This window comes from Periplaneta americana, chromosome 6 (genome assembly GCF_040183065.1).
Source record: "Periplaneta americana isolate PAMFEO1 chromosome 6, P.americana_PAMFEO1_priV1, whole genome shotgun sequence".
Classification (NCBI taxonomy): domain Eukaryota; kingdom Metazoa; phylum Arthropoda; class Insecta; order Blattodea; family Blattidae; genus Periplaneta; species Periplaneta americana.
This window is the reverse complement of record NC_091122.1, coordinates 38,769,710-38,791,899: the sequence shown is the minus strand read 5'-3', so window position 1 is coordinate 38,791,899 and position 22,190 is coordinate 38,769,710. Positions and strand designations below refer to the sequence as shown.

The window sequence follows — 22,190 nt, the reverse complement described above, 5'->3', positions numbered from 1 at the left end:
TTTCAAATGACAGCCCACACTTTTTTCGTCAGATTCTGATTTTATGCAAAAACAACTTTTATAGCTATATTGAACAAAATTGAAAAAAAAAAAATCGGTATAGGGCAATACTTTGAAAGATAGTAGGGCTATCTTAGGTTTCTTTTGTTTGCTGTTCATATAAACATAAACATTAGCTTTAGCTGTTAATAGTTCCACGAGCGTTGTAGGACTAAAAAGTTAGAATTCATTGAAATAAGTTGACGAGCGACGTATGTGAAAGGTAAACAAAAGAATATAAATGCATCAGTAAGTTATTTGTTTCTCCTTCATATCTTTTGTGATTATTTTTATGCGTAACATTCACACAACTGTATTTCCACACCCATTGAAAATTGAACATTGTGTTAAACAAACCTTTTTACTTGAAACAGTCTATACTACCACGACTTAAAACATTTATTTTTTCTCATGAAACTTCCTGTTTATAATATCGCATTATAAAGGTAGTAGTAATTGTACTTATTATTTCTGTAAGCTATTTGTTTATTTACGCGTAACAAGAGTTACAAGTGGCAAGAAGGAAAAAAATGACAGTGATTACATTTATTATTTCCATGGTATCAATAGGCCTATATTTCCACTCTGTTTTTCTGAGGTCGTCCTGTTCTTTTATGATGGCAGCACTATTCATAACGCGTTTGACGAATCTGTACCTTGTCTTTACTTTGTTTTGTACACTTTGCCTTCCGTCCACCTCCACAGATAAAAATCGACAGGAGTAAAGTCTGGAGACCTTTGTGGTTAGTGCACGTGACCACCGCAGCTAATCCATCGTTCGGGAAATGTAAGACTTAGACGACGTGTTACCTGTCGGCTAAAATGAACAGGGGCTTCGTCATGCAGGGAGAACATGCCTATCCTTGTAGCCAAGGGAACTATAAACAGCTGATGCTCTCCTACCCATTATGAATAGTGATATCCTCAGACGATCTCAGAAGAGCGACAAATACTATTCCTTTGTACGTAGTTAATAGCACGCACTTAGTCATTTGTCGTTCCGTCATACCATTTGTAAAGCAGTTATGCGTAACATTCAGACATTTGTATCTCCATATCTACTGGAAATTAAATACATTTTTATAGGAACGTTTTTAATAAAAAATAATCCATACTACCAAGCACTAAAATATTTACTATTACTCTTTACTCACTCTGTATATAATATAGATATTTTATTTTATGTAAATGAAGCTACGTTTATCTGTGAACAGGCATGGTGAAACAGAGAGATTCAATTCAGAAAAGACGGAACTCCTAGCGCCATTCACTAAGATTCTTATAGCGGAAGCGGAGAAAGGCTCCTCGCATTCAAGCAATCAAATCTTTTTTTTCTATTACTGCTGTTATGTTTTTCACGCGACTTAGTTCATAGTCTCATCTTCTTCGTGGCTACAATATTTTGTCTGGGCGTATGTAATATTTAACTTACTATAACTAACAGCGACTGAATTTTAACATTACAACTAGGCAAAGTTACTTAAGTGCGAATGGTTTGTGCTGTTTAGTCACATGAAAAGTGGTACAACATTCTCTCGTATAATGCCATCCTTTAACATACAAAATGTCTTAATAGTACATTATGCAACGAGCCTATAATGGTAGTAATAATTACCATTATAGTCAAGTTTCATACGACTTTTTATACTCGACCATATTTCTAACTTGAAATTATTCATAAGTATTCATGTTATTCTTATCTGACTGAGGAGCGGAACTGACCTTGTGCAATACCTCGGAAATTATGAGATGTGCGCAGACGCGAAAGTATTGATTTTTTCCGAGAAACAATGTCGACATTGACCTTGATATACTCTAGAGAGTAAAATAAACATTAATCTTGATATAACCTTGAAATTGAATTAGACACTGAAAAACGGGATGACAAATTGAATTTATTTGAATATTATTTACAATTAACGCTAATTATTATAGTAACAGAACTAGTTGTCTTTCGAGTGCATATCCGAGAATAATCGATACTTGCGCTTTCATATTGCTACAATGGTATTTTCTGACTGGTGGAACACCTGAACTTTAATGAATAGGTGTACTTTAATGAGGTCCATTAAAGGGCTGCTACCAGGTGTATAATTACTACATTTCGGCATGGTCGAGCATAAAATGTATAAATTTACGTTTGAGGGAGAGAGAATGGGAGCGTGAGGGATACAAAGGAAGTAACCTATCAGCACGGCAACAAATATGTTAGTTATGTAAATAGGAAAGGAAGGTGACCTAATTTCACACCCGCGACAGGGGAATGTTATGTTTTGCTGGGACACGACACCGCGCGGTAACTGTTCAAAATGTTTCCCGGCAGAGTTTCGTGAACGACCGTCACTAACTGCTGAGAGATTAATCCGATCAAAGATACACCGTCAACTGAGCGACATGAAGCCTACAGATAGTGAGGAAGTCCAACACATTTGAAGGGTACAAGGGAAAAACGAACAATGTCACATTTCCATTAAAGGCTCATTCACAATGAAAATTAAACATAACGTAAGCGTTAACTTAACGTTACAGTAAAATCAAGAAGTCACACCATCATTCACAATGGGAACATAAACATAACAGCAAACATACTTGGTAAGGTAACCAAGGAAACATAACAACGACGCCATTTCCTCATATTCTGTCGTATACTTCAGCGCTCCACGATTGTTTACTGTTTGCAAATCACGTAAGCAAAAGCATGAAAGTTTGGAGTTTGCAAACTTTCATGTTAACGTCTTACGATAATGTTTATGTCAATGCTTATATGAATCATTGCGAATAATCCCATTTGGTAGCCTGGGCGCAAACTTCTGTGTTTATGTTACGGTTATGTTTAATTTTCTTTGTGAATGGGCCTTAAGGTTGAGATATTTATCTATTTCGGTATATTACTGCTAAATTTATTGGTGTTTCTACTTGAAATGAAGGAAATGATGAATGTATCCCTGGTTATAATTCTCCTTTACCACTTTTGGTAAAAGTAACACTAAAGTTTGTAGTAATACAGGGACATCATTTTACTTTTACTTCAATTTTTATTGTACCCGAGTTTTTGAATGTACTTCACTACCACCCCTTCTACTAATGAAGTTCAATCTTCCTGCACACAGATCCAAGACCGCATATACAGTCATAGTAGTCTTACGGTCATAGTAAACAGTACGTTCCAAAAATATGTTCGCGTTTTCCAGTGACGAAAGAGCTTTCAATATTGAATCATTTTCGCACAGGTACTGTCGTCCATTTGCCTACGTCGTATCCCGGTTTCCCCCACCTGCTTTTATTCGCCAGCTAGTGGCTGGGTTGTCGTCTTAGCTCTTTTGTGAGAACATTAATTTCTGTTAGGAATTGGACGTCTATTCAATATTTTAGAATTGTTTAAAAAACGTAAATAAAAGGGCCTCGTTAAGTAATTAACTGTCACGTGATTTCCTCATTTTCTACGACCCTACGACATAACCAATTGGACGGACAGTAGATAGTATGTCTGAGTAATTTTAACTTTTCGGATAGGGCAGAAGTGAAGATTGAATTTACAGTACGTAAGGTACTCTTTTATAGATTAGGTAAAGAATTATTTCAACATGACTTACTAGTTACGAAGGACGAAATTGGTAATTGGGATTAGGTACAATAGTCTATAGTGCGATGATATGCACATTAGAACTGAAGCCTGTATCGAAATGAACGGCCACCATTTTCAAAAATAAATTTATATATCCATATTATGATTATTTTTCAATTTAACTTTATTCTCTATAGCAGCCGTCTCAATAGGGCCTCCTCGGAGCACTTTCTCCTCTCTCTATTTTTTGTATGTAAAAGTGGAACAAGATGCGGGAGCAGTTCGTGTATCTCCGGATGACGTCATTGACCGCGACATTTGAATAAACATCTGCAACCGCTACGATGTTGTGTCCAGCTCCGAAGAAAGGATGTCCTTATTACCGCAAATGTATGAAGAAATAAAAGCTTTCATAGGGCAAGTGAAATTGTGAGAGTTGCAAGTTTCAGTGGGTAACTGTTACTACTTTATTAATCTAAAATTGTTACCTAATTCGAATCAAGACCAGTGTAACAAATATAATGAAGTACTGAAGGACTTGAGAAAAGAATTTGAGACCAGATTTAAGAATGTTTTGAATTTATAAGATGTTTTGGTTATTTTTAATTATCGAAAACATCACGAACTATATTATTTAACTATTATTGTAATTAATATATTAATATTGACGTATCATAAAAATACGTACTTTAACAACCAACAAGTTTAATTGTAATTTTATTATTATTTAATTGAATTTTATTTAATTAAATATAGTGTACACTTAAAAAAAGAGAGATACCAAAAACCATTTACTAGAAATGAAGTATTGTTGTTGTTTAGTCAACTGTCCGAAGACAGGTCTGAACCTCACAAGTGATACCAACAAGGCATCACTTAAAGCCAGGAGATAATGGGATAAGATGGCCAGTTCCTTGTGCTTAAATAATTACGTAACATGTATGATTCTTCATGCTTCAGATATCTTATTTTTACTCATTGATATATCATTAGAAAATAAATGTATTATCATTATTATTATTATTATTATTATTATTATTATTATTATTGCAAACTACTTAAGAAATTTTATTCCTTCCGAAAATAACCGTCTATTGTGACAGTACAACTCAAAAGTGCAGATTTGTGGCATTTCTCCCGCGACAGTTACAACGTAGCTCGCTCATGCTTGTAATATGAATCAACGATCGGCTATCTTCGGGTATTGCGCTTATCTCTTCTGCTGACTACGCTATCTACATTTGCTCCCTGTAACAACTTTTATGCGTTGGCCTTGAGACGCCTGCTCTATAGTGTACGCTAATGTGCTGTAGACATTATAATATACACTGCATAATGAATACGTCCACATGGACAGCTTAGTTCATGAGTAAAAACACTCATTGTTAATACTATACTGTATTTTGATTAAACAAGAACCTAATGAAAATTACCAAACTCAAAAGCGCGATATTTTCTAGTTTACGTAAATGGATGAACTACTTTTCTTCCCTCCTATACCTAGTAAAGTGATTTGTTTGTATACTACGCCAGTACCATCGAACTCCAGTGGTGGAAGGGGTAGCAAACGGCGTTGATGCAAAGGTATAGCCAGGTTAATATTAAAAATGTTAGTAAAAATAAAATGAGGTCCCTGTACAATGAATTAGATAATGACATCACCCTTAACAGCATTGTGACATTGTTCGTTTTTCCCGTGTACCCTTCATTTGTGAACAAGCGAAAGTCGTCTTTGCCTAGAGAGAATCTGAAGATAACCTAGAAAATAGTAACAATATGTTTTGAAGATTGATTACTTTAATTGCTTTCACTTACAGAAGTTCAAAATATAAACATTTCCAGCTCCTGGTGAGCTATTTACAAGTCGAAGAACAAACACTCAAGTGAGGCAAAACAATAAAACGAATCCAAAGACTTTTAACATGATTGAACATTGCTGTGTTGACTTACAAACCCACATTTTAAGGGAAGAAATTACTCCGAAGGAAGAATTATGACACGCCCTCCTCAAGCTTGCACGAACTCAGTCTGTTAATTATACCGAAGTTTTACTGGAATTACAGGCACACGGCACAGAATGCAGACACCAACAGACCACGCCCACTTCCACTACAATAACGCACTGCATCATGCTTAGATGTCGATGCGACAACGATGACCGGACCGAATTAAGTAGTTCCCATTTTCCTCACCATGCAGTGTGGGTACAGATCCCATACACTACCCTAATTTTCATCAGAAAATTTCTTCACTCGTGAACAGTCGAACCAGCGCGTTTAAGGTATCGTCAGTTCGAAAAATAACACCTTAAACCACGCAGCCACGGTGTGGACAAATTATAGCATGAACTAATGATAAAAGAGAACTTTAAATTAATTTGGTAACAACTCAATGTAGAAGGAATAAGTTAAGTAGGCTATTTTAGTGGAAATCGTATATTGCATTTGATGGTATGTTGTTCTTGCAGGCTATGGATTTGTTTGGTGAAAACATAATACAAAACAAACTCTCCTGCTTCTGCCGATTCCAAACCACATGCCAGAGTAATAAAATAGCATCTGTGGATAACTGGGACGGGACAGGGAATAAATAAATCAGACATTTTCAGGATAATACCGCCGAATATGGGATATGTGGCAATTATAGTACTGTTCATAACAACATTCTACAAAAATAATTTAGTTCTCTATTATGGTGGAAATCAGGGGTAGTCTTAGTCCTCAGTTGTTTAAAATTAGGTTGTTTAGAAATATTTTAAATGCAAAGAATTAGTTTTTAGGTATAATTTCTATTTATTATTATTATTATTATTATTATTATTATTATTATTATTATTTTACACAGTCATTACTTTATTTTTCCATTAACACTTATACCTAGGTAATTGTCATTGTCTCAATGTAACACGTGCTGTGCTGATCATACTAATTCTACTATTCCTTTAGTTGTGAGATTATATTCATATGTATTAATTCTTTTTTTTTTTAGTTAATACTGCATACTACAATGTATTTTCCTGTTTGTGATTAATACTGATTGTGTATATGTATTCAATCTCTCTTTTTTACTTAATTATGTTTATTATTATTTTTAAGTTAATATTTGTATACCGGTATGTATTTTTCTGTATGTGATTTGATCCTGGTTGAGTGGAAGAAAAGGCCTGATGGCCTTAACTCTGCCCGGGAAAATAAAACTATTATTATTATTATTATTATTATTATTATTATTATTATGGTATGCGTTATAAGAATGGATTTGAGGGAGGTGGGATATGATGGTAGAGACTGGATTAATCTTGCTCAGGATAGGGACCAATGGCGGGCTTATGTGAGGGCGGCAATGAACCTCGGGGTTCCTTAAAAGCCAGTAAGTAAGTATGCGTTATAAGAATACGTGAGATGAGAGGGAAGAATTATAACTAGAGACACGCACAATACGAAGAAAAGTTTGCCAAAATATTAAATTTATTTTACCAAATATGATAATATGAAATATACAGTAAACTTCAATATTGAAATGCCTTCGTTCCTAAACCATTTCGAGCAAGTTTACATCATTATTTACAAAACAAGCCTTTAGAGTCGAATATGCTACCAAATCAAATACAATAAATCTGAAATATTAAACCGTTTTCCAGCATCATCAAATCCTTACTAAATGCAAAAAATGGATAATTATATTTTTTACACTGAAAAGAATTAAAAAATATATTAGTACATTGGTTAGAATCAACAATGGCTATAGTACAACACAAGTGACTTTTTTATTATCTGGCAAAAAGTTATACCTTATGTCATTAAATAACGTTTTGTACGATGAAAACAAAACGAGGAGAAATTAAGTATACAGCAAAACTGATGATTGAAACCCCTTTAAAACATTAATTCACGCGTACATAAATAAACATAAAAACAATACATTAATTAGATTCGAAAGAATGAGGACGGGCTGAATGATGGATGTAAGTCCATCGAGTCGACTTAAACCTAAGGGCGACACAAACACCCAGGCCATACATACAAAGGGATAATAATTTCTAATCATCGAAAAATCCCTTGGCATAATCGGGAATTGAACCCGAAACCTTCTGGTTAGAAGTCAGCATTGCTAACCGCTGGACCAAGAGGCTGGCTAAAGATGGAAGTTGCTTTTGTTCTGGATTTCCGAATTCATGGATGCTACGAGTTCAATGACTCTAATGGGGATTTTGGAGATTTCACTTGCTTTGGGAATCTCGCAATGTTGGTGTAAGTAACGGGTGGCTTGGATTTTTTTAAGTGTTTCATGAAAAACATCTCTACTGATTCCTTATAATAGCTTGAAAGTCCGTTTCAGTGGTACTTACAGGAATATTAACGGAAAATGGGGGGAGGAAAATCGTGCAAAATATGAAATACTAGTAGAGTCAGAAAGTACCGGAACTTCGGGTGGCAACGTCATGCTCTATAGGCAACTTGTCTGCCTTGTCCGTGTGGTATGTGACCTACTGCCCATAAACTGCAGACTTCACCAGTGGTCTAGTGATAGCTACTAAAACCGAAGTTCAAAGGTTCAAACTTGGTAGAGGGCAACGGGTTTTAAAATATGACAAAATTCTTAGCATGGCTTTCTCAGGGAGGTAAGCAAAGCTATGGGTCCCGTATCGTAGATTAATGGCACATAAAAGAACCCTGTTCATGGTACAGGGCTTCAGGTAAAATTTGGCGACCATTTTTTATCATGCTGAATTTTGACTTCTGCCGTTGAAAGCGTAGTTAAATTACCACCACCATCACCACCACTACAACATTGTCATATGTCTTATTGCCACTACTGTCAAATATTGAGTACACACGTTGCATTTTGACTGATCATCATACTGTATATCTTTTAGTCTAAGAGTATCAAATTAAAATGAAAGAATTTAACGATATAACGTTACTATTAATACATTAATGATCCTGAAGTGTGAAGTTGAGTAAGAATAATGATTACTGTAACTCTCAATATTCTACAGCGTTTTATTAAAATAATTTCAAAATGCATCATCCAACACATAAACATTGCATTACGACACTGGTATTCCCTACTTAATTACGAAAACAGGTAAACTGCTACAACGAACATAACTCTTGTGGCTTCGTTTTTAAGACACCATATGAGTAATATACCATTCGCTCCAAAATGGCCTCAGCCTAGAAGTCCACTATTTCATGTTCTGTATCTAGAACAGACGTGGGCATCAGTAGTACATGTCGAACGGAGTCGAACGCAAGGACGTGATCTCCCTCCCTCCACACCCCTAGTTGGGGTACCTGTCCGACCGGTTGAAGCACTGGCGGTCAGCGGTGGATTTCACTAAAAAAAAAAAATGTCGCTCACTAAGGAAGCTCCTGAAGTAAAAAAAAGTCCAAAAATATTATTTCCACAAAGAATGTAAAAATGAATTATTTTGTTGCGAAGAAGGGGAAAGTGTTAGGTGCTTATTATGCTACAAAATTTTACTAGCACGTTGAGCGACATTATGAAAAGACTCATTTTAATGGAACAATTTTTTTTATTTTATTTTTTTATAATAATAGTAGTCCACACCTGTGAAGTAACGGTTAGCGCGTCTGGCCGCGAAACCCCAAGTGCAAGTGCACAAATATGGCTGGTTTAGATGTATATAAGCTTAAACAACTTTGCAAAGTAAAATATTCACATCTTCGGAGTTTTGTTATGAAAATTGCTTCTATGTTTGGCTCAACCTTTATTTGTGAACAGTTTTTTTTCTCAGTTGGCCATTGTAAAATCCAAATCAAGATCACGCATTTCAGACGAAAATTTATTCTATCAGCTCACAATTGCAATGTCTGACATAACTCTCAATTTTGAAACACTTGCTGATTTACGTGACGAAGAAGAATAAACGAATCCTTTCTTTTAAGGGCATGAGTCAATTGACGTAAATTGACAAAAACAACAAAGAACTACAGTAAGAAGTTAAAAAAATAGCCTAATTGTTGTTTTTCTGTTTTTAGTAATCTGCTTGATATTTTGTTAAGAATCTATTTTTCCTTAGTTTCTTAATTTTATTTTGAAAGGATGCAAATTAGTGATTGATGCCCTTTCAAAACAAATAGGTTCAGATTATGGCATTACTTTTTAACTGTTGTGGAATTGTACGTTTTATATCATTGTATAAGGTTTTTACAGTAATTGTTTATATTAGAAATAGCCTACAGTTATGTTTCAGCTTTTTGTAAAATAGTTTGTACTTGTTTTGGAAAAATTGTTTTCTTTCATTGTCATTATTCATAAAAATAACATTTGCAGAAAACTGTATCTTCTTGTCCTGCTTAATTACTTAACGTTCCGTGTTTCAATACTTCACGCGATCCACTGCTGAGTATTAAGGCTGGTTCACAATAAACCGGGAACGGAAACGAGAACGAAAACATAATGTTAAAATAAATGTATTTAAATGGGAGCATTCACAATTAACTATTGTGAATGCTCACATTCAAAAAACATATTTTAACATTATTTCTGTTCTCGTTCTCGTTGCCGTTTCCGTTCCCGGTTTATTGTGAACCAGCCTTTACGTTAACAGGTGATGCGTGTTCCAGCAATCAGAGTAATACGGCGCATCTCTTTAAATGCCCACGTCTGATCTAGAAGAAATATAATTCCATCCACAGTTCTATAATTAACATTAAAATCTATTTTCTTTTAATACTTTCTGTCATATTGTCTGAAGTTCACAAATGCGAACTCATAGAATTCTACGATTTCAAGCAGTAACGCCTTTCCGCGAACACCTTATCCCTTACAACACTGAAGTTGCTTTGGCAACAGTCCCCCCCCCCCCCAACTCCTCACTTCCTGGCGCAACGAATCCTTGCAGTCTACAGCACAGCTCGAGAGCGGATCGAATTTCGTCTGGAACGGTTCTTCACAATTCAATTCTTTGAACAAACTCTTTGTTCATTATTTTAACCTCATTTTATTGTGCCGACAGTGTGCAGGACTTTGGAGAAACTGTGTCGAAGAAATAATCCTTTCTCCTTTGAGTTGTGCAAAATGGCAGAGTAAAACATTTATCTGTACTTGAGAAAGTCACGTATTCTTCTCACTTTTATTCCATTTGATTGTAGGCGCCTTATTCATTTACTCCAGAAAACTTAAACCATGTTGTGTTCTAAGTTGAAATTTTATATTATGTTGTGTATATCGTCAAAAATTATTGTGGTTCCTCCTTGTTCACGGACTAGTTAGTTGTCTTGGTTTCCATACGGGCTATTCCATATGAAATCGATCAGTAAAAAACCTCGCATTTTTTAATACTCTAATTTTTTCCCTATTTATACAAGGTGCTGAGGACAGTGCATTTTCAAAAATATACTATCGAAAGTCAAACGGTTTTCGTACTATTGAGCGACAAATTCAGCGTATTTTATAAAAGCAAGCCTCTTTCAGCGCTCAGAACTCTGGAACCATTTACTGCAGAACATTGAACGGGAGCTCATTTTGAAGCTGACATTTGGTAGGTTATGATAAGAAGTAATCCTTATTTTTATTGTATACAGAGAGACAGATAATCTGATTTTACTTACTTTTAGGCTATTTGCCCATTTGTAAAAATGTAAAAAAAAAAAATTGAGAAAAAAACCTTGCATTATTAAGAGGGATTCGGCATTGTTTGCTTAGTGGCTCGGCAATACGTTTCGAAGGTATTAAATAAATTATTTTCACACGCCTGGACTTGAACGGCACAGTAAAGCACGCACTGGCCGAGAGCTGAAGATAAGCCAGCGTTGGGCGTCATTTTACTCCTGTGTTTATGAAAACTCGTGATAAAGCTAGCCCAGCTATGCGCTACTAGACGAAACATAACGTGTTTGTCTCCTGGTGTCTTGCTTGTCTCGGCTAAATCCCGCCTCACAGTCAGCTATACTAAAAGCCAGGTTATGAACCGACTAAACAGGAAGTAGTTGGCAGGGCGAGAGGAAAGTGCAGGTTAGAGGGGTAGCCTGTGCAGCGATGACACGTTGAGTATGGCGGTGTGGAGGGGGAAAGGAAAACGGAGCTTTTCGTTGGACCTCACGTGAAAATGTCGTCTGCTAACGAAAATCTGGCAACGGAATCACGGAGACAGTGTAGCCAAACTTCCCAGGCCATTTGCGGTACCACGTGCATTGCGAGTCGCATTTCGTACCAGCGTCATTAGCTCGTGCTTTCTTAAAACAGTAATTTTAATTACTAATATTGTTGATAGTGTTATCGAGAACTATAGGCAGTAATTATTTTAAACATATCGGTGACAAACGCTGAACACGCTTTGAATCTCGCGCCACTGTGTGGCAACAGAGCTCAGAAAGAGAGGAACAGAACGTTGCTTCCGGTTTAGTCGGTTCATAACCTGGCTTTTAGTATAGTTACTTCACGCGCGTACTATTTATTTTCTTTATTTGATATTTTCAATACTTTCTTATCAACGGTGCACCAGTAAAAAATATGTTTATTTGTACTTTCAATGCGGAATCTAACCATATATTTTAAAAATATTTTTTTCGTGGGCAAAGGCGTCTTAATGGAGAAAAATCTAAATTTCTCCATTTCCATAAAAAGTAAGAAAAACTGTTTACATGTCAATATAAACTTTAATTTCTCAGCATCAAAATAAACCATTATTTTGATCATTGGGTGAAAGGGTTTCGGAGCCACAACAGTTTAAAGTTACTAATTTTATAAAAAATACGATACATTTAAATATTTTTAATTTAAACACTATGAAGTTCTGATGCCTCAAACTTTGCACAAAGCATTGTATCACAGCTGTCAACGGACAGAAAAAGTTTCATCGTATTAAAAAATTGCAAGGTCAATTTTCTCTGTATTTCGGTCGATTTGAGATGGAATAGCCCATACACTGTGATTTTAAAGAACAGATCTTATTTATAGTCGTATCTTCCAAAGATAACCTTTGTGGTTACAATTCTTAAAATCTGCTATTTCCCAACGCTGCATCAACTGAGCGATTAAATAGCGTTTATGGAATTGATGAAGTGAGATGTTATTTTGGAAACGTTTCTGCAGCTCTATAATTACTGCAAGCTGCAACTGGACGACTAATAGGAATATTGGCAACGCTCTCTTCTTGCAGGGTTTGAGTGACATGCCACGCTTTCAGCTATGAGTTCTGAAGGTCATAAAATTGAAATACATCCCGTTAGAGGGGACAAGGGTTTCATCAAAGCATGCCGACCTGCACATCCTCGGAGCGAATGAACTTTAAAAGTACTTAAGAACCTTCGCAACAATGCAGCACCTGATTTACTTACTTACTGGCTTTTAAGGAACCCGGAGGTTCATTGCCGCCCTCACATAAGCCCGCCATTGGTCCCTATCCTGAGCAAGATTAATCCATTCTCTAACATCATATCCCACCTCCCTCAAATCCATTTTAATATTATCTTCCCATCTACGTCTCGGCCTCCCTAAAGGTCTTTTTCCCTCCGGCCTCCCAACTAACACTCTATATGCATTTCTGGATTCGCCCATACGTGCTACATGCCCTGCCCATCTCAAACGTCTGGATTTAATGTTCCTAATTATGTCAGGTGAAGAATACAATGCGTGCAGTTCTGTGTTGTGTAACTTTCTCCATTCTCCTGTAACTTCATCCCTCTTAGCTCCAAATATTTTCCTAAGAACCTTAATCTCAAACACCCTTAAGGGGACACTCAACTATATTTTGGAACTTTTTTCCTATTTGACCAATCTTTTTCAAATTTGGAGAAAAAGTTTAATATACACATGGAAAGTAACATGCAAAATCTCAGCTCATTAGATCCAATACTTTTCAAAATAAAAAATATTTACATTTTTAATCAATCATTAATTGAAATATCACTTTTAATTATCATTTTTTATTTTTTGGCTTTGTGCATTTGACTGTGACTTTTCAATGAATAGGGGAAGAATTCTGCGTATTGATTTAGTTCTGTCACGTAAATTAGTGTAGAAATTTAATTTTTCATTTCTATGACACTTTTTCTCCAATTTTTAAGTTGAGTGTCCCCTTAATCTCTGTTCCTCTCTCAAAGTGACAGTCCAAGTTTCACAACCATAAAGAACAACCGGTAATATAACTGTTTTATAAATTCTAACTTTCAGATTTTTAGACAGCAGACTGGATGATAAAAGCTTCTCAACCGAATAATAACAGGCAAGCACCTGATTTATATTTTTCTAATTCGAGAATTGCATACCGTCGTAGACTCCCATTCGAGTGGAACAGGAAGAGCGACATGTGGCCACAGGGTATTTCAGTTGCAGATCTAATTCAAGGTTAAGGTTATTTTGCGTCTCCCACTTTACTTCTGAATGGTCTTGCACTTAGCATACTGTAATGGCCATTCGATCCAAGGTTCGAGGCTTCAAACCCGACCTAGGGTGATATATTTTAAAGAGGAATAAAGTTCTAAGCATTGCTTCTTGCGAGAGGGAAGTAACGGGTTCCGTAGCAGATTGACGGCTCATAGAAGAACCCTAACCCTGATGGTGGCTTGCAGGAAAAATTTTCGGCCACTTCTTGCCTATGTTTAATTTCGATGCTGAATAACCCCTGCAGGTTGAAAGTGTCACCACCACCGCCGCCACCACCACATCATTTTCCTCTTTTGGAGGAATATAACTTTTATCGTTCTTAGTCGGGTTTGCAGCCACCAATTTGAAATATATACACTAAGCTACACTGGATTCCAGTTCCGATGCCGGATTGAATTCTCCAGTTTAAGTTAACCACTAAAGGGAAATTAAGAAATGGAACTTAAACCACAGTCTACTATATACAGTCACGAAGCTTGAGTTTTGAGGGTGCTAGAAACAATGACTGTGACGGTACTATTTTGCATTGCCTGTAATGAGGCGATATTAGCGATCCTAATGGTGAGCAACTATCTAATGTTTGCATATTTACTACGTATTAAGCTTCGCGACTGTATATACTAGACTGTGCTTAAACCGAGAGGATTCAATCTGGCATCGGAACTGGAATCCGGTGTGGCTTAGTGGATAAAGCGTCAGCACGTAGAACTGAAAACCCGGGTTCGAGTCCTGGTGCCGGAGAGAGAATTTTTCTACACTCCATCCATCCTTCATTACATGCAATTAAGTTTGCACAATTTTAAACAACAGTTTTTGGAATATTTTCCGGAAGAAACAATACAATTACGACAATCACAGATGGATATTGAATCCGTTTTAGACATTTGCGCTCAAGTGGATGAAATTCCATAAAATATGCAGGGAAAACTCAATTAAATATGCACCTACTGACGAAATGTTGAAATTAGGCTTTTTTTTTTTCCTCTTACAGCCTAGATCACTTTTGGATCAAAAGAAAGCAAGATTATCTCGAGCTTGCAAAAGCACCTCTTAAATTTTTTATAAATTTCTAACGTTGTACTATTTGTATTTACACAAAGTAAGATTCTCGTCTGTGATTCCCATTAAAGCAGCGTTTCTCAAACTATGGTTCGCGGACCACCTGTGGTCCTTCAGAAAAGACAGAAGAAAAAATAAAATTCGAACGAATTGCGTATCATGCTAGAGCTTAAAATTTAAGACTTTGGAAATTACACATGGCAATCGAATTTCACTTTTTGTCCCCGTACTTACATTTTATGAAATTATTACCCTACCCGTCTACAGACTTCCCACTCTACTCTCAGCAACAAGAGAGGGTGTTTCTCGACATCTTTTCCCTGCACATCTGGCGCCGCGCCTGTAACCCAGCCAGGGACCACCCGAATTCATAACAGAGGACCGAAGTACTGAACCTTAATTAAATTTTAAAATATAAGTATACTGGTATTAAAATATGCTACGAAAATTATAGGTCTAAATTTCTTTCGAAGGGAACAAGAGTAAGGTGGCCCGCGGAACTGTTCTGACTTTAAAAAGTGGTCCCCACTTCAAAAAAGTTTGAGAAACGCTGCATTGAAGCAAAGCGAGAAATTTCCTTGAACTTGAAAAGAACATCACTGTGTAGGTATGTGGAATACACAGTTCAGATCTGAGAAGTTATTTTCTGAAAAAAAAAAAAAAAAGGCACATTTTTTATGGCATTAATTTTTTACTTTATGGGCCTAACTACTGAAACATTTTTTATGCTCGACCATGCCGAAATGTAGTAATTATACACCTGGTAGCAGTCCTTTAATGGACCTCATTAAAGTACACCTATTCATTAAAGTTCAGGTTTTCTATTATTCTCAGATATGCAATCGAAAGACAACGAGGGAAACGTCACGGAGGCTGGAAATCCAATACTGTCGCAGAAGGTTATGTTCTGTTACTATAATAATTAGCGTTAATTGTAAATAATATTCAAATATATTCAATTTGTCATCTCGTTTTTCAATTCTAAATCAATTTCCAGGTTATATAAAATTAGTTCATGTTATTCTCTAGATTACATCAAGGTCAGTGACATTATTGTTCCTCGGAAAAAAATCAATACTTTCGCGTCTGCGCACATCTCACAATTTACGAGCTATGCACAAGGTCACTTCCGATCTTCAGTCAGATACGAATAAAATGAATACTTCTGAATAATTTCAAGTTAGAAATATGGTCGAGCATAAAAAGTCGAATGAAACTTGCCTATAATGGTAATTACGACGCTCGCATGAAAATTATGAAACTCGCTTGCGCTCGTTTCATAAACAAACATACTCGCGTCTTAATTACTATCATTATAGGCTCGTTGCATAATGTACTATTTTTGTATGTGTTCAAAGATAAATACAAAATAAATATACATTAATAGGATGTTTTTGTTTTATTTTGTAAATCATCCCGCAACCCATTTCACCTATTGACAATACCCCCCCCCCCGAGTGGTCGCGCGACCCATACTTCGGGAACGAATACCATAGAGAAAGACTGGTTTCTAAATTTAAGTAAAAGAAACCGACACTTCTGCTGCATGTTTAGTTACCCCGTAAGACACGGGAGAAAGACTGCATATACATATTAACTGTTTTTCTACTCTTGCCGAACTGGTTTCCGTGTTAAAACAGCTATAGCTTATAAGGAAAAACTTGAAATATAGTTGTCCTTCTTACCATTAATTTCCTTGGAGGATCAATTTCCTTTCGCGCGCATACGACGGTTCTAAACACAGACACAACGTTATACAGGGACATCATTTTATTTTTACTAACATTTTTAATTTTAACTTGCCTATACCTCTGGATCAACGCCGTTTGCTACCCCCTTCCACGACTGGAGTTCCATGATACTGGCGTAATATACAAACAAATCACTTCACTAGGTATAGGAGGAAAGAAAAGTAGTTCATCCATTTACGTAAACTAGGAAATATCGCGCTTTTGAGTTTGATCATTTTCATTAGGTTTTTGTTTAATCAAAATACAGTGCAGTATTAACAATGAGTGTTTTTACTCACGAACTGAGCTGTCCATGTGGATGTATTCATTATGCACTGTATATTATACTGTCTACAGCACATTAGCGTAGCTACAATATAGAGAATGAAGTTAAATTGAAAAATAATCATAATATGGATATTTAAACGCATTTTTTTAAAATAGTGGCCTTTCATTTCGATACACGCTTCAGCTCTAATGTGCATGTTATCGCACTGTAGACTATTGTACCTAATTCCAATTACCAGTGTCGTTCTTCTTACTAGTAACTCATGTTGAAATAATTCTATCCTACTCTGTAAAAGAGTACATTACGTACTGTAAATTCAATCTTCACTTCTGCCCGATCCGAAAAGATAAAATTACTCAGACATGCTATCTACTGTCCGTCCAAGTGGTTATGTCGTACGGTCGTAGAAAGGGAGGAAATCACGTGACAGTTAATTACTTAACGAGAACCTTCTATTTAAGTTATTCTAAACAGTTGCATAATATTACGTAGACGTCCAATTCCTAACAGAAATTAATGTTCTCAGAAAAGAGCTAAGACAGCCCAGCCACTAGGTGGCAAATAAAAGCTGGTGTGGGGAACCGGGATACGACGTAGGCAAATGGACGACAGTACCTGTGCGAAAATGATTCAATATTGAAAGCTCTTTCGTCACTGGAAAACGCGAACATATTTTTGGAACGTACTGTTTACTATGACCGTAAGGCTATTATGACTGTATATGCGGTCTTGGATCTGTGTGGAGGACGGTTGAACTTCATTAGTAGAAGGGGTGGGAGTGAAGTACATTAAAAACTCAGGTACAATAAAAATTGAAGTAAAAATAAAATGATGTCCCTGTATTTCATCTCGCTTTTCTTTAGAAAGGATACACATACACACACACACACTTACATCACCAATGTTTATGTATATGCGTGCCAAGTATGTTACATTAATGACTTCCGACTTTGTGAATATATTTCAAGAAATTACCTGCTCGTATAATATACAGTACACAAACAAAAATGCGTTGTAAAAGCTACTAACACAGTACACAATCACAACAGTAACGGAACTATACCGTCCAGTGTGTATCAAACAGACTTTAAAAAAAGGAAAGGAAATATTGAAATCTGTGTCGAACGCTTTTAAAACGGTAATGCAGAAAACTAATTTCCCGTCACTGTGGCTTGTGTAGCTTAAAACCTCAAAGCTCGCTAGAACTAACGGGCTGTAACTGAAATTCGGTATGAAAAATTAGATATTCATTTCAAGATTTTAATCAATATGGTTGAATTTGTTTCTGCTAACGAGTTTTTAATGAAGTACAGCAACAAGTTCCATTGACTAATACATATTTGTTACTCGCTGCTGTTCTAGACCTATTCATGTGCTTTTGCTCTAATTTTATTTATGTCATTTTATACTATCATTGCGCCCTTTAAATGTCAAGTTACTAAATTCCAAAGTTATCTAGACAATAAAAGTGTGTTTCATTAGAACCGGAAGTAGGTCACTGCCTTCAAACGCCATGAACAACGCATGCTTCTTATTATACTGAGCACGGAAAAGTACTAAATTAAAAATGCATGAACTAATTAAATGAAAGCGAAACTCGTAATGTCCTCAGAGTTCATACATACAGTAGGAATGACATTCAAGCATCGTCATTATCGTATGGATCTCTGAACTCTCTAGGTTAGTACTCAAAACCAATCTCACAATATTTCATTATTATATTAATTTTAACATACGATCCGTGTTAAATCTGTTGAATTTTCTCTATCTTGTTGATCTGCATCAAATCTTTCTTTAATTTCTGTTTGTCTTATTTTGGTTAGAGAACTCATATATTCAAAATTTTCTACCATTTTAAACTATGTACTCTCCTACTTCCAATGCTTTGGTTCCCCCCTTCTTTGTTATTCTATTCAATTCATTTATTGTATTCCACAGATCTTACATCAGCACTGAAGCTTCAAGATGTGGAGCAAGTTAAGAGTTATAGATATTTTGAGGGGGAGGGGGGCGAGATGAGGTGAGACCGAGAATTCACCGATAGATTACCTGACATTTGACTTACGGTTGGGGAAAAACCTCGAAAAAATCCAGCCCAAGTGGGAATCGAGTACACGAGTAAGGATTATCAGCTAACGAATTCTATGCAAGTGCTTCAAGATAAACTGGGCTGTCGAAATTTTTAAACTTAGTCAATGATTTATATGCCATAAATGAATAGAATATCTCGCTGTCATTGGTGACTGTGTTGGTATTGTAGTTCTCCTTGTTGAAAGCTGATAGTACAGTCTGATCCGTTTGGGTATGGATAATATTAATTTATTATTATAAAGCTATTATGATAGTAGGAAAAATTTCTTACTGGTTACATTATGATTAAAAGATGGGTGTTTCCATATATAACAATCAACAATGCATAATCTGAGAGGACAAATGAAAATCGTAGATGATTAAAATGGCTACTACAAATCAACAGCGGACACAACGTGTTCTTTGGTCTGCTAAATTTGAGTGTGAAAAGAGTTCAAAGGGAATTTTGACGTGAGTATAGTGTGCCTAATGTATCTAAATACGATTCCATAATGTTGTGGTATCGAACATTTGTAGAAACAGATACTGTGTTTAAAAAAAAACATCCAGGAGGTTGCAGGCGAAACCCAATAAGAGAAGCAGCTATCTCTTGGCTTGGTCCCAAAACTCCCCAGATCTAACTCCTCTTCATTTCTTCGTGTGGGGTTTTGTTAAAGACATTGTCTATTCACAGAAACCCAGGAACATTGATGATCTGAGAAATAATAATTACTCAAGCTTTTCAACAAATCACCCCTCTCATGTTACAACGGACATAGGCTGAATTACATCACCGTTATGAGTTGTGCAGGGTGCGCAATGGGGGTCATGTTGAGCTCTGAGGAATCTCCCATCTTTCAGTGTTGTATGCACAAAGTTTCAACAAATAAAGTTCAGTAGTAAATGTTTTTATTTTATCCATACCCAAACGGACCACCCTGTATTTACACAACGATTTTGTAAGTTTCGTGTGAGTAGTGATGGATAACACTGTCCTTACGTTGTCCGAGAGTTACGAATTGCAGGTTTGGTGCCATAAGTTTTGTTCTGAGGCCAGTTCTGAAGTCTCATATGCATTTTAACTGCCTTGATAAGCATTATCGTCCTTTAGGCCACGTGAGAGACCATTATGCGTAACGATATGTTCGAAAGTTGAAAACAATGCTTTCTATAGACAAAGCCCAAAAATCTAAAATAACGAAGCATGAACATTTCAATTAAAAATCGTCAATTGAAGAGTCAACTGCAAGAATGATAGATGTCACATTCTTGTCGAAAATGAACCAAGACTGTCAATGCATAGCTTAAGACATATAGAATGTACATAGAGAGTTATATGGCATTAACACTGATAGTCATTGTCCAGCAGTGGCGTAGCATCAAATTTTGAGCAGGGGAAGCTAATTCAAGTTGTCTTTCGTGCAATATGAGAAAACGTATTACAAAAATATAGTCTTAAAATAAATAGTAGTCAATGTCAAGTCAGCAGTCGAAGATTGGTTGGAACCTCGTAAGTAACACCAATAAGGCATGACCTCAAATGGTGCGTAGTAAAATATGATTTCACGGTTTACACATCAAATAGACACGTATAGTATAACACTAGCTCACTCCCTGTCATAGAGGAATCACAATATTAACGGTCAATAGCTACAGTACGCAAGTATGCGTCTGTCTTTTGGTTGTGTCCTTCATTGACAGCAAGGGGTCGGTCATTTGTTTTTTAGATCACACTTTTGTTCGTAAGTCAATCTTGATAATAGAATTGTCCTAAAAATTAAAGTAAATTGGTGTCAGGAACTGTTATTTCACTCATTATTTATTATATCAGCCACAATGCACACTAACACTTCAACTGACGAAAAGGGATAACTCGGAAACTACTTAGTTTCAATGTCAAAGCTAGCTTCCTGCGAGCCTTGCGACCAGAGTAATTTAGTTAGAAAGGGATGGAAAATCTGCGGGGTGGGTTACACAGGAGAATGAGTGTAAGAAACCAGTCTGCTTGGAAGCTGGTGCGTGCAGGCTTCTTGTTTACTGCTGCATCACAAATCATCCTGAACTGCCGCATCACAATATTTAACGTGTAAATATAGATTCTATTAAAATTAATAAATAATTTTGTCCATAGACTGCAGGTTTATTATGAAATTATTATTAACTGGGGAAGCTAAGCTTTTTAGCTTACATTGACGCTACGCGACTGTTGTCCAGTAATGATTGGAAAATCACAGTTAAGCTTTGAGCGCTAATCATTTCAAACTTTCAATTGCTTCTCCTGAAAAATGTATTCCAAATGACATCCATCATTCTTGCAGTGGACTCTTAATTACAGATAATACTGACAGTCAATTGTATGGCGTTGCGATAACGGAGGTTTTGCAAAATATTAAAGGTCGATATATTTCGGAAATATAGGCCAACTCCACAACAGTTTTGGTTATCACAATCTCGTAGTATCTCCCAGAAAACGAACCACAAAGTTTTTATGTGGAAGATAGGAAACGACGTAGATACGGATGTGTTTACTACTCAATAAAAGTCGAGTCTAGAAGATCAGTCGGTCATTTGAGTTCATGTTCTGTTAAACCTTTTCTTCTGCAATGAACTATTTTATATAGGCCTAATCCATTATTTCTGAGCTGATCTACCATGAAATCTGGTGACTTAACAATGATAATAAGGTTACAAATTTCCGCATCGATTTATCCTTCGTCATAAAAGGGTTAAATCTTCTTAAACAGCTAAAAATACGCAAATACTTCAACAGCTTCTGCACTGCCTGTGAGTTGCTGGGAAGAGGGGAGGGGAGGGGAGGGGAGGCATAAGAGAGAATAAGAAACATCATACCCCTCAAGGGTTACCACACGCCGAGCTGCAAGTGTCGTTGCACTTAACGAATACCATACTTTTTTTTTTTAGTTTAAGAGATCAGAAGGGGAAATCTGCGTAACTATCATGCTTGAAGACTATTTATATATCATATCGGTTATTATTGAAACAATTTGATGCAGTGACCGATCAAAGAATAATTGGAGCATTACAAAGAACGCGCGAGGAAAATGTTATTTGCATTACATCT

At 36.2% G+C, this 22,190-nt stretch overlaps 2 protein-coding genes across 3 annotated transcripts in view; one reads left to right on the top strand and one right to left on the bottom strand.

The window, feature by feature from the left end:
- Positions 1-22,190, bottom strand: part of LOC138701230 (rabankyrin-5) — a 256,644-nt gene that overhangs the window by 124,782 nt on the left and 109,672 nt on the right. The gene's annotated exons all lie outside the window — the stretch shown is intronic.
- LOC138701231 (uncharacterized) overlaps positions 1-22,190 on the top strand; it is a 158,503-nt gene that overhangs the window by 46,011 nt on the left and 90,302 nt on the right. The window lies entirely within an intron of this gene.